This window comes from Lolium perenne, chromosome 5, assembly GCF_019359855.2.
Source record: "Lolium perenne isolate Kyuss_39 chromosome 5, Kyuss_2.0, whole genome shotgun sequence".
Lineage (NCBI taxonomy): Eukaryota > Viridiplantae > Streptophyta > Magnoliopsida > Poales > Poaceae > Lolium > Lolium perenne.
Window position 1 is genome coordinate 186,251,914 of NC_067248.2, and position 13,460 is coordinate 186,265,373.

Here is a 13,460-nt window from a genome sequence, read left to right on the forward strand (position 1 = left end):
TTGCCTTCTGGTGTGAAGGATCAACTTCTTCGGCTTTGGAAGTGCCGGAGTCTTCGACATTATTCCTTTTCCTTTTGCCTTTCGGAGAGACAGCGGGAGGAGGAGATTGTGCCGATGAAGTATCTTCGGAATTACCCGCAGATTTTCGTGAATCCACGGGTTCGTTCACAAAAGATGGAGCTTCCTGATTGTCATCCGTGACAATGGCCCTTTCGTTGACTTCTCCATCCTCAGGAAGAGGAGGAAGAGAAGCCATAGTAGGATGGTTCTGCAGGAAAATAGCGACCAAAGAAAAATTAGAGAAATATCAATACAATGAGATGCAGGGAAAGTTCGGAATAAGACAAAAATTCGAGAAGACAAAATACCTCGGGGAGAGGATTGGCGGAGCTGTATGGTGTCACGCGGCAAGAGGAGGGAATAGGATCTTTCTTGTTCAGCGAGGACATTCTTCGAATCAGCTTCTCCAAGTCTTTTACAGAAAGATCATTGGAGAGCCTATTGGCGTCATTTGCACCAGCATACGTCCAAAGAGGATTTTTGCGGGCCTGAAGAGGCTGCACTCTAATCCTAAGGAAGTAGGCGGTGATTTGAACACCAGACAGTTCTTTGCCTCGAGTATTTTGAAGCTGATGAATACGAGACATAAGTGCTTCTGTCGATGTTTTCTCTTCTTCGGAAGCTTCAGCATCCCAGGAGCGGCGGCGCTGAATTTTAGCACTTCCGTCGAAAGGGGCTATGTTGTGCTCAACAGAATTGGCACTTTCTTCGTGTATGTAGAGCCACCTTTTGCGCCACCCTTGGACAGAATCAGGAAATTTGACGTCGAAGTAATCAACGTCAGATCGAACACAGATAACAACGCCGCCTATGTTATAGGAGGCGTTGTGGGAGCCATTGCGGCGGAGGCAGAAAATGCGTTTCCACAGAGCCCAATTAGGAGGGACTCCAAGGAAGCACTCGCAAAGAGTGATAAAAACAGAGACATGGAGGATGGAATTGGGGGTCAACTGGTGCAGCTGAATCCCATAAACAAAAAGAAGGCCGCGGAGGAAATCGTGAATTGGGGCAGAAAGGCCGCGGATAAGGTGATCAACGAAACTAACCCGGTACTCCATTGGAGGGTTTGGGTAGCTTTCTTCGCTGGGAAAGCGGATGGCGTCCTCTTTCTTCATCAGGCCTAGCCTCTTCAGCAGGTTGATGTCTTGGTTGGAGATTTTAGATCTCTCCCACTCAAGATCTTCAGCGGCCACCTTGGACTCTGTAGTACTATGGCGAGTAAGTCGCGTGCGCGGTGGCATCAACGGCACTGGAAAAGCAACGTTCGTACGTGCGGAAGATCAAAGAGAATTGGGCGTAGGGGAAGTTTTTGCAAAGAGGAACAGATGTGCGGCGCAAGCGAAGGAGTGAACGGAGGTTGAAGAAAGGTTTATATAGGAATCGGGCAAAGCAATTCACCGTTGGATGAAAGAAATCGTGTGGCGTTACCGTACGTGCGCCAGGAAAAGCGGAGGACGTGTGTCCCCCACTTGCACGACGTGTCAACGTGGTGGATACAATGGACCCACAAGGCAGAAAAATCACGACTATTAACAGAGATGAAGTAAATTTGACTAAGGGAAGCATGTCGACAAGAAAAATAAAAGCAGATTGGCGACAGTAGAAGTCATTGAATACTTCGGGAGCCTTTGATCAAATACAAGTTTTTGCCCAAATGCTCGGGGGCTACTTTGACAAAAGTAAAATTTCGAGTATGGCAATATAGAAATTGTGAGAGCCTACAACCAAGCACAAGTCCTTGGCTGTAGCCTCGGGGGCTACTCCCATCGGGAGCGCTGGTCGCGCACCCGAGAATTGAAAAGAAGATCATATCGAGAAATAATGACAATATAGCGGCAAGGTGGACTAAAATGTTGAGCCTACAACCAAGTACAAGTCCTTGGCTGTAGCCTCGGGGGCTACTCCCATCGGGAACGCTGTTCGCGTGCCCGATGAAATTAAAAAAGAAAGATAGAAAAGCAAAAAAGTATATTTCGAGTTATAATTAACTCTACATATACTCCCATCGGGAGAACAGTATAAGTCATATTTGACTCGATAAAATGTGCCATTCCAACAGCCGGAAAAGCACTCGACAATATATTCTCAGAACGCCAAAGTTGCGGTCAATTTCTGAATGCCGCAAAATTTGCGAAGGTAAGACCCCAGATCCGTTCTGCTGGGCGTGGCATCGCCAAAGACTGCGCTCTGCTACTTTTATCCGTATCAACAGATACGAAGAAAAATCCTAACGGACGCGTTAGGTACTCGATAATTATGACTGGGACTCGACAGAATGGTAAGACCTTAAGCGGCACCTATCGAAGTTTACACCAGTATCCCGAGATCATGTCCAGGGACGTGATCTTGAAGTAGGTTTTTGCGGATTGCCACTAGAGCAGTTAACTAGTACCTGATCCGTCAGATGAACTAGCCCCAACTACCATTATCCCTGTACAATATAGAATTTTATGTGAAGAAATATAAAAAGGTTACAGTTCTCAAATAAAAATAAACAGTGGAGATTTTCCCTGACTCTACGATTCAAGCAAAATCTCGGGGGCTACTGACATAGGCATCCCAAATGGGCCTGCCAAAGATAGTACCCGAGGTTTACTGAAGGCCCAATACCCGAGAAATAAGAAGATTCGGAAGCCCAAGATATATTAAGGAAAGTTAGAGTTGTAATAGGAAGTGTTATTTGTAATCTGGCGGGATGAGTTAGAAACCGGCCCGGACTCTATAACTTGTACAAAACGAAACCCTCGGCTCCACCTCCTATATAAAGGGGGAGTCGAGGGACGAAGAGTTCATCGAATCATTGTTACAAACCCTAGTTTTCATAATCGTCGAGTACTTTTCGGCTGAAACCTTCGAGATCTACTTGCCCTCTACTTCCAACTAAACCCTAGCCTATAATCCATAGGCATTGACAAGTTGATACCTTGTCACATGTTTTGACCAAGTGTCACAAAGGGGTACCTCTATGCCGCCTGTACAAAGGTCTAAGGAGAAAGCTCGCATTTGGATTTCTCGCTTTTGATTATTCTCAACTTAGACATCCATACCGGGACAACATAGACAACAGATAATGGACTCCTCTTTAATGCATAAGCATGTAGCAACAATTAATGTTCTCGTATGAGATTGAGGATATATGTCCAAAACTGAAACTTCCACCATGATTCATGGCTTTAGTTAGCGGCCCAATGTTCTTCTCTAACATTATGCATGCTCTAACCATTTAATGAGTGGTAAATCTCCCTTACTTCAGACAAGACGAACATGCATAGCAACTCACATGATATTCAACAAAGAGTTGATGGCGTCCCCAGGAGCATGGTTATCGCACAACAAGCAACTTAATAAGAGATAAAGTGCATAAGTACATATTCAATACCACAATAGTTTTTAAGGCTATTTTGTCCCATGAGCTATATATTGCAAAGGTGAATGATGGAAATTTAAAGGTAGCACTCAAGCAATTTACTTTGGAATGGCGGAGAAATACCATGTAGTAGGTAGGTATGGTGGACACAAATGGCATAGTGGTTGGCTCAAGGATTTTGGATGCATGAGAAGTATTCCCTCTCGATACAAGGTTTAGGCTAGCAAGGTTATTTGAAACAAACACAAGGATGAACCGGTGCAGCAAAACTCACATAAAAGACATATTGTAAACATTATAAAACTCTACACCGTCTTCCTTGTTGTTCAAACTCTTTACTAGAAATTATCTAGACCTTAGAGAGACCAATTATGCAAACCAAATTTTAGCAAGCTCTATGTATTTCTTCATTAATAGGTGCAAAGTATATGATGCAAGAGCTTAAACATGAGCACAACAATTGCCAAGTATCACATTATCCAAGACATTTTACCAATTACTACATGTAGCATTTCCCGTTTCCAACCATATAACAATTAATGAAGCAGTTTCAACCTTCGCCATGAACATTAAAAGCTAAGAACACATGTGTTCATATGAACCAGCGGAGCGTGTCTCTCTCCCACACAAGCATTTATTCAAACAAAAACAAAAACAAACAGACGCTCCAAGTAAAGTACATAAGATGTGACCGAATAAAAATATAGTTTCAAGGGAGGAACCTGATAAATTTGTCGATGAAGAAGGGGATGCCTTGGGCATCCCCAAGCTTAGATGCTTGAGTCTTCTTGAAATATGCAGGGATGAACCACCGGGGCATCCCCAAGCTTAGACTCTTCACTCTTCTTGATCATAGTATATCATCCTCCTCTCTTGACTCTTGAAAACTTCCTCCACACCAAACTCGAAACAAACTCATTAGAGGGTTAGTGCATACTCAAAAATTTCACATGTTCAGAGGTGACACAATCATTTTTAACACTTCTGGACATTGCATAAAGCTACTGGAAGTTAATGGGACAAAGAAATCCATCCAACATAGCAAAAGAGGCAATGCGAAATAAAAGGCAGAATCTGTCAAAACAGAACAGTCCGTAAAGACGAATTTTAAAGTGGCACAAGACTTGCTCAGATGAAAATGCCCAAATTGAATGAAAGTTGCGTACATATCTGAGGATCACGCACGTAAATTGGCAGATTTTTCTGAGTTACCTACAGAGAATTCTGCCCAGATTCGTGACAGATAGAAATCTGTTTCTGCGCAGTAATCCAAATCTAGTATCAACCTTGCTATCAAAGACTTTACTTGGCACAACAATGCAATAAAATAAGATAAGGAGAGGTTGCTACAGTAGTAACAACTTCCAAGACTCAAATATAAAACAAAGCTACTGTAGCAAAATAAACACATGGGTTATCTCCCAAGAAGTTCTTTCTTTATAGCCATTAAGATAGGCTCAGCAATTTTATGATGCACTCGCAAGAAATAAGAGTTGAAGCAAAAGAGAGCATCAAGAAGCAAATTCAAAACACATTTAAGCCTAACATGCTTCCTATGCAAAGGAATCTTGTAAATTAACAAGTTCATGAAGAGCAAAGTAACAAGCATAGGAAGATAGAACAAGTGTAGCTTCAAAAATTTCAGCACATAGAGAGGTGTTTTAGTAACATGAAAATTTCTACAACCATATTTTCCTCTCTCATAATAACTTTCAGTAGCAACATGAGCAAACTCAACAATATAACTATCACATAAAGCATTCTTATCATGAGTCTCATGCATAAAATTATTACTCTCCACATAGGCATAATCAATTTTATTAGTTGTAGTGGGAGCAAATTCAACAAAGTAGCTATCATTATTATTCTCATCATCAAATATAGGAGGCATATTGTAATCATAATCAAATTTATCCTCCATAACAAAGTGTACTAAAAGACCAATATCATTATAATCATCATAAATAGGAGGCAAAGTATCATCAAAGTAAATTTTCTCCTCAATGCTTGGGGGACTAAAAATATCATGCTCATCAAAGCCAGCTTCCCCAAGCTTAGAATTTTCCATATCATTAGCAACAATGGTGTTCAAAGCGTTCATACTAATATGTTCCATAGGTTTTTTAATTTTCGCATCAAACCATCCATGTCTCAAATCAGGAAATAGAATAAGAAGCTCATTGTTGTCCATTATGCCTAACTAGTGTAAACAAGAAACAAAAAGATGCAATTGCAGGATCTAAAGGAAATAGCTTCGAGCACACACACAACGGCAACAGAAAAGTACTTATTACCTGGGACCGAAGTATGAGTGCCTTTTACCTTTCCTCCCCGGCAACGGCGCCAGAAAAGTGCTTAGTAGCCGAGATCCGGAGTGTGAGTACCTTTTACCTTTCCTCCCCGGCAACGGCGCCAGAAAATAGCTTCGTTGCCTACGGGTGCTTCTATTCTTGTAGACAGTGTTCGGCCTCCAAGAGCAGAGGTTTGTAGAACAGCAGCAAGTTTCCCTTAAGTGGATCACCCAAGGTTTATCGAACTCAGGGAGGAAGAGGTCAAAGATATCCCTCTCATGCAACCCTGCAACCACAAAGCAAGAAGTCTCTTGTGTCCCCAACACACCTAATAGGTGCACTAGTTCGGCGAAGAGATAGTGAAATACAAGTGGTATGAATAAGTATGAGCGATGAAGTACGGCGCAGAAAAGTGCTTGCTTTGGCGTGCGATTGATGGTAGTAATATTGCAGGAAGTAAACATGCAGCAGAAACGATAAACAAGCGGCGATAGCGATATTTAGGAACAAGGCCTAGGGATCATACTTTCACTAGTGGACACTCTCAACATTGATCACATAACAGAATAAATAAATAGATGCTAGACTCTACACCCTCTTGTTGGATGATGAACACCACTAACTGTGTAGGATTACACGAACCCTCAATGCCGGAGTTAACAAGCTCCACAATATTCAATGTTCATATTTAAATAACCTTAGAGTGCATAACAGATCAACATAACCAAACCAAGTACTAACATAGCATGCACACTGTCACCTTCACACTACGAAAGGAGGAATAGATCACATCAATACTATCATAGCAATAGTTAACTTCATAATCTACAAGAGATCACAATCATAGCCTACGCCAAGTACTACACGATGCACACACTGTCACCATTACACCGTGCAGGAGGAATAAACTACTTTAATAACATCACTAGAGTAGCACACAGATAAATTGCGATACAAAACACATTGCAATCATAAAGAGATATAAATAAGCACTTCACTATGCCATTCATAACAGCGAATAAGTATTCTGTGAAATATAGCCTAAGAGACCCACACGGTGCACACACTGTCACCTTTACACACGTGGGACAAGGAGTCTCCGGAGATCACATAAGTAAAATCCACTTGACTAGCATAATGACATCTAGATTACAAGCATCATCATATGAATCTCAATCATGTAAGGCAGCTCATGAGATTATTGTATTGAAGTACATAGGAGAGAGATTAACCACATAGCTACCGGTACAGCCCCGAGCCTCGATGGAGAACTACTCCCTCCTCATGGGAGACAGCAGCGTTGATGAAGATGGCGGTGGTGTCGATGGAGAAGCCTTCCGGGGGCACTTCCCCGTCCCGGCGGCGTGCCGGAACAGAGACTCCTGTCCCCCAGATCTTGGCTTCGCGATGGCGGCGGCTCTGGAAGGTTTTCTCTGGTTTTTGTCGAACTTCGTAGGGTTTTCGCGACGGAGACTTTAAGTAGGTGGAAGGGCAAGGTCGGTGGAGTCCTGGTGGGCCAGACACTAGGTCGGCGCGGCCAGGGCTTGGGCCGCGCCGCCCTACTATGTCCCCACCTCGTGGCCCCACTTCGTTTCCCCTTCGGACTTCTGGAAGCTTCATGGAAAAATAGGACCCTGGGCGTTGATTTCGTCCAATTCCGAGAATATTTCCTTACTAGGATTTCTGAAACCAAAAACAGCAGAAAACAGGAACTGGCACTTCGGCATCTCGTCAATAGGTTAGTTCCGGAAAATGCATAAAAACGATATAAAGTGTGAACAAAACATGTAGGTATTGTCATAAAACTAGCATGGGACATAAGAAATTATAGATACGTTTGAGACGTATCAGGCAGCAGCCTAAACCTCATGTACGCAGATACACTGAGGAAAATGAACATATCCTTGGCAAATCTAAAACCAACCGATACGCGTTTCCATGGAATCACGCCAGAGAAGCCGAGTTATCCGGTGGGAAGAATCAATCTCGACGTTCAGTTCGGGACCCGAGAAAATTACAGGATAGAAAGGCTCGAATTCGAAGTTGTGGATTTCCCATCGCAGTATCACGCTTTGTTGGGACGACCAGCGTATGCCAGGTTTATGGCGGTACCACACTACACATACCTGTTTTTGGAGGTTGCCTGGACCCAAGGGACCAATCACAGTCAAAGGAAGCTTCGCGCTAGCCGATAAATGTGACAAGGATTTTCATCGAATATCAGAAACTTTCGGGATGCAAGCGGAGTATGCAGCGTCAAGGCTCATGACTGATTATGATGTGCTGCCAGATGTAGGGAGACCCAACAAGGAGTCAACTTTCAATACCGCAAAAGATTCTAAGGAAGTGCAGATCCACCCGACAGATCCGAAGAAAACGACGTCCATCGCAACAAACATGGATCTCGCATAGGAAAGCGCGCTCGTCGAGTTCCTCCGTGAGCACTGGAAAATCTTCGCATGGTGTCCAGCTGACATGCCAGGAGTACCCAGGGAACTTGCCGAGCACCACCTAAACTTGGATCCAATAGCGAGACCAATCAAACAACCTTTGCGGCGTTTTTCGGAACCAAATCGCAAAGCCATGCCGTCAGAAATTGATCGACTCAGAGAAGCTGGTTTCATCAAAGAAATATCTACAGAGGCCACTTGGGTAGCTAACCCAGTGATGGTGCCGAAGAAAAACACGAAAGTCCTTCGCATGTGTGTCGACTTTACGTGCCTCAATAAACATTGTCCAAAGGATCACTTTCCCCTCCCAAGGATCGATCAAATTATCGACTCCACGGCAGGATGTGAACGTCTTTCCTTATTGGACACATATTCTGGTTATAACCAGATCAGATTAAAAGAAGATGACGAAGCCAAGACAACGTTTATTACACCGTATGGCGTATTTTGTTATAGGACAATGCCTTTCGGGTTAAAAAACGTGGGAGCAACATATCAACGGATGATGCAGAAGTGCTTAGCAACACAGATTGGGAAAAATGTACAAGTGTACATCGACGACGTCGTCATCACATCAAAAAAGGGGGCAACATTAATCGAGGACTTGAAGGAAACCTTCGACAACCTCGACAAATTTTGTCTCAAGTTGAATCCGACGAAGTGTTCTTTCGGCGTCCCTGCAGGAGAACTTCTCGGGTTCTTAGTATCAGCAAGAGGGATCGGAGCTAATCCCGAAAAAATCCAAGCTATCGTAACAATGAGGAAGCCAACAAAGTTGAAAGAAATACAACAGCTAACTGGGCGAGTCGCAGCTTTAAGCAGATTCGTCGCCAGGCTGGGAGAAAAGGCGCTACCGTTCTACGCTTTAATCAAACAAGGAGAGAAGTTCCAGTGGAACGAAGAGGCAGATAGGGCCTTCGAGGATCTCAAACGAAAAATTTCGACACCACCAATCTTAGTAGCGCCAAAAGAGAAGGAACCACTCCTGTTATACATTGCGGCTACACCTCAGGTGGTAAGAACGGCGCTAGTTGTCGAAAGAGAAGAAGAAGGAAAACTCCATGGAGTGCAAAGACCGGTATACTTCATCAGCGAAGTTTTATCGCCTTCAAAACAGCGGTACCCGCAGTACCAGAAGCTAGCATACGGAGTGTTTACAACCGCAAGAAAATTGCGGCACTATTTTTCGGCGCATCCGATAATAGTGGTCAATGAGGCACCTTTATCCAATATACTCAACAATCCAGAAGCTACAGGCCGTGTCTCCCTTTGGGGAATAGAACTTTCCCCTCGGGACATCACGTATGAAAAAAGAAAGGCAATAAAGTCGCAAATTTTACCGGACTTCATCGCAGAGTGGATGGAGTTGCAAAACACAGGACCTCCGGATTTATCGAGAACCTGGACTATGAACTTCGACGGGTCCAAAAGGTTAGAAGGAGCTGGAGCAGGGGTGATACTCATATCACCTGAAGGCGACAAATTGAAATATGTCTTGCGGATGATGTTCCCAAACGCATCTAATAATGAGGCAGAATATGAAGCCCTTATACATGGGATGAAGATGGCGAAAGCCTGCGGCGCAACTCGATTAAAAATATTTGGCGACTCACAATTGGTGGCTCAGCAAGTCATGAACCAATGCGATGCAGTCAATGATAGCATGGTGGCGTACAAAGAGATGTATAATGAGCTGGAGAAGCTGTTTGATGGATGCGAAGTAAACCACATCAGTAGGTTGAGCAATGATGAAGCCGACGTTCTTGCAAACATCGGGTCGCAGTGTCTCGCAATCCCTCCAGGTGTGTTCTGGGAGGAAATAACAGAAAGATCCATAAAGCCGAAAAAATCAGCAAAAAAGGAGAAGAACGAGAAACCCTTAGGGACTTCGAAATAAACATTGGAAGACGAAGAAGAGGAACAGGATCTAGTACTGATGGTGCAAATCCCATGGATGCAGGCGTACATATCATATATCCTAAGAAAAACAATACCCGACGATCCAGTTGAAGCAAGGCGAGTTATCAGACGATCCAAAGCTTTCACGGTGGTTAAAGGGGAGTTGTACAAACGAAGTATTTCAGGTGTGTTACAAAGGTGCGTCACACCCGAAGAAGGAAGGATAATTCTGAAGGACGTGCACGAAGGAGTATGTGGTCATCACGCAAGCAGTCGAGCTATTGCAGCCAAGGTTTTTCGAGCTGGATTTTACTGGTTGACAGCAATCGAGGACGCGAAAGAGATCGTGCGCACTTGCGACGCGTGCCAGAGATTTGCCGCAAAACCCCACTCTCCGGCGGCGGAATTGATGCCCATACCCTTATCTTGGCCCTTTGCTCAGTGGGGTCTCGACATGGTGGGAAAGTTACACAAAGCCTCGCCAGGAGGATACGAGTATATGCTCGTTGCGGTCGACAAATTTACCAAGTGGATAGAAGCAAAGCCGATAAATTCACCGGATGCAGCGTCAGCAATAAAATTCGTGAAGAGCATTGTCTTTCGGTTTGGAGTACCTCATAGCATCGTCACGGACAACGGCAGTAACTTCACATCCAACGAATTCAAGGCGTACTGTGCAGAGGTAGGCATCAAATTGCACTTCGCCTCAGTTGCACATCCTCAAACCAATGGTCAAGTCGAGAAATCCAACGGTATCATCTGCAATGGAATCAAGAAGCGTTTGTTAGGGCCACTGGAAAAAGCTCGACACACTTGGCCAGAAGAGCCGCCGAGCGTGTTATGGAGCATCCGAACAACGCCAAATACAGCGACACAGGAGACTCCGTTTTTCCTAGTCCATGGGGCAGAGGCAGTGCTGCCGATAGAAATAGAGCACGACTCTCCGAGAGTCACGGAATAGAATGAAGAAACTTCCAGAAGAGCATTGGAAGACGACGTTGACGCACTCGACTAAGCTCAAGACGAAGTACTGTCAAGGGTCACTAAATATCAGCAAGACCTCAAAAATTACCACAGTCGACGTTTGCGACCAAGGTCCTTTTAGGTTGGAGACTTAGTTCTGCGACTCAATCAAGATCGCACTGAAAAACTCGAGTCGCCATGCCTTGGCCCTTACGTCGTTACAGAAGTCATCGAAGGAGGAGCGTACAGGATTAAGGACAAGAAGACAGGGACTCCCGAGAAAAACCCCTGGAACGTGGCACAGCTAAGGTGTTTTTACGCTTAGTGTCAAAATATAGTCCTCCTTGTAAAAATACAATGTACTAAAACGCCCGCGAGTTTTCAGACGCACTCTTTTCCTTTTTCGGGGCACCGAGTGGGGCCGGGAAAGGTTTTTAATGAGGCGGGCTCACGGTGCTGCAATATAATAAAGATAGTGGAAATATATATCTGTTATTCGACACGGTCGGGGGCTTACGCCTCGAAGTTACAATATAGATGAGTTTAACTGATAAAATTATCTCGCCTTGGTACCGAATACCTCGCCAGATAAAACGAAGTTAAAAGATAGCAATCAAAGACAAAACACTCGGGGGCTAGTACCCGCAAATATAGTATAAAAACTTGGTTGCTTTGGTTTAAAACCTCGCATACACAATACAAGGATTCACCACTGAAACACTCGGGGGCTTGAAGGAAGAAAAATATATACAACTTACAATGTACATACATCAAAGATATAGTTCTTATCGACAAACTGCAAACTCAGTTGCGACCCAACAAGTCGTCAATGTTTACTCTGGCTTCTTCGGGAGAGCACCCAAAAAATCGGCATAATGGCCATCTGAAAAAAAGTCGGCGTCCATCCGAAGAAGGTCATCAATTATTTCCTCAGCCACTGGGTGATCCGTGCATTGATTTTATCAACACCTCTTCGACGTTGCCTCAGCTTAGTATGAACAGTCTCCACCACCTTTGTCATATCAAGTTTGGGGTGGTAGATTTGAAGCATAATAAGGGTAACCTTGGCACCAGCTATCAGTTGAGCTTTTACAAAGCCATGGATCTTCTGCACATCCTTAAATTTCTCCATCAGTTCAAGGAGAGATTTTGGTTGAACATTCCGAGAAAACATAGCATTGAAAATCATAGATAAAGTGCGGGAACAAAACTCAAGAAATCCCCGAACTTGACACGAGCGGTCTTGGAATCTTACAATTTGTCGGGTACGCTCAGGGGTGGCCCAGAAGAGGACGCCATGATCAAGACCTAAGTTAATAAGCAAATTTGATCTTGTCTCCACTCTTTGATCCTCGGCCTCAGCATCCAAAAAGGGACCTACTTGGTGACAGTACATCAGTTATAGGCAGAAAACAGGCAAAGTACAAAAAGGGAGAGAAGGATTAGCCAAGAAGTATACCCGCCATTTCTGAGCTTGCCTCAATCATCAATTCAAGCAAGGTGTTCTCTCGAGAAGCAGCTTTCGCGGCTTCAGCTAGAGCAGTTTATTTGGCAGCTATGGCATCTCGAGCCTGTTGAAGGGCAATTTTCTCCCTTTCGGATGACTTTTGGGACTGATCCATCATCATAAGTGTTTGTTTCTTCATGGACTGAAGTTGTTGGCGAAGTTCTTGCAAATCTTGCGGGGAGTGTTTACTTGAAGAACCTTCGACAAGGTCATCAGCGACAAGTATTTTCTTCGAGAAGGAGGAAGCAGGAAAAGTGTCGGCAGGTTGAGGATTTGCGGAGTAGTTATCAAATATCAACTGGAAGAGAAAATTTCAGTATCAATGATCACGCAAAATAGAATTCTATTGATCTTCGAGACATTTACACAGATATTACAGGAGGAATCTTCAAAAGAATTACTACAACGGTTATAGCTAAAGCTACTGTAGCGACAACTTCAGAAGGAACAAGAAAATAAAAAACAGAAAAAGATAAGGCATTCTACTAGACCTCCGGCTTTGACGAGCTAGGGGCAGGAGTAGGCTTGAATCCAAGATAAGAGAGGATCTTCTTTGTGTTTGGCTTCGCAGCCTTGATCAGCGATCGCCACTTCGTGGTCTCCATCTCTTGTGTGTCGCCAACTTTGGTCCAGTCGATGTTTTGCTGGCTGTCAGCAACCAGGGCGACAGTGCTTTCAACAGCGACCTTCATATTTTCTTGGCGCAGCTTCAGTCCAAGATCTTCTGGTGGATTAAAGCACTTGGCAAGAGCAAGAAAAGTCGCGGGTTCCTCTTTCTTCGGGAAGAAGTAGGGGAAGAGCCGCGACAGTCCTTCCTTGGCCTGGTTAATGCCGTCGCGTGTCTCTGTTCCATGAAACTCAAGGAACGCAAGTGCATCAAGAAGAGGATCATTGTCGGGATCTTCAAGTTCAAATTCCTGAGA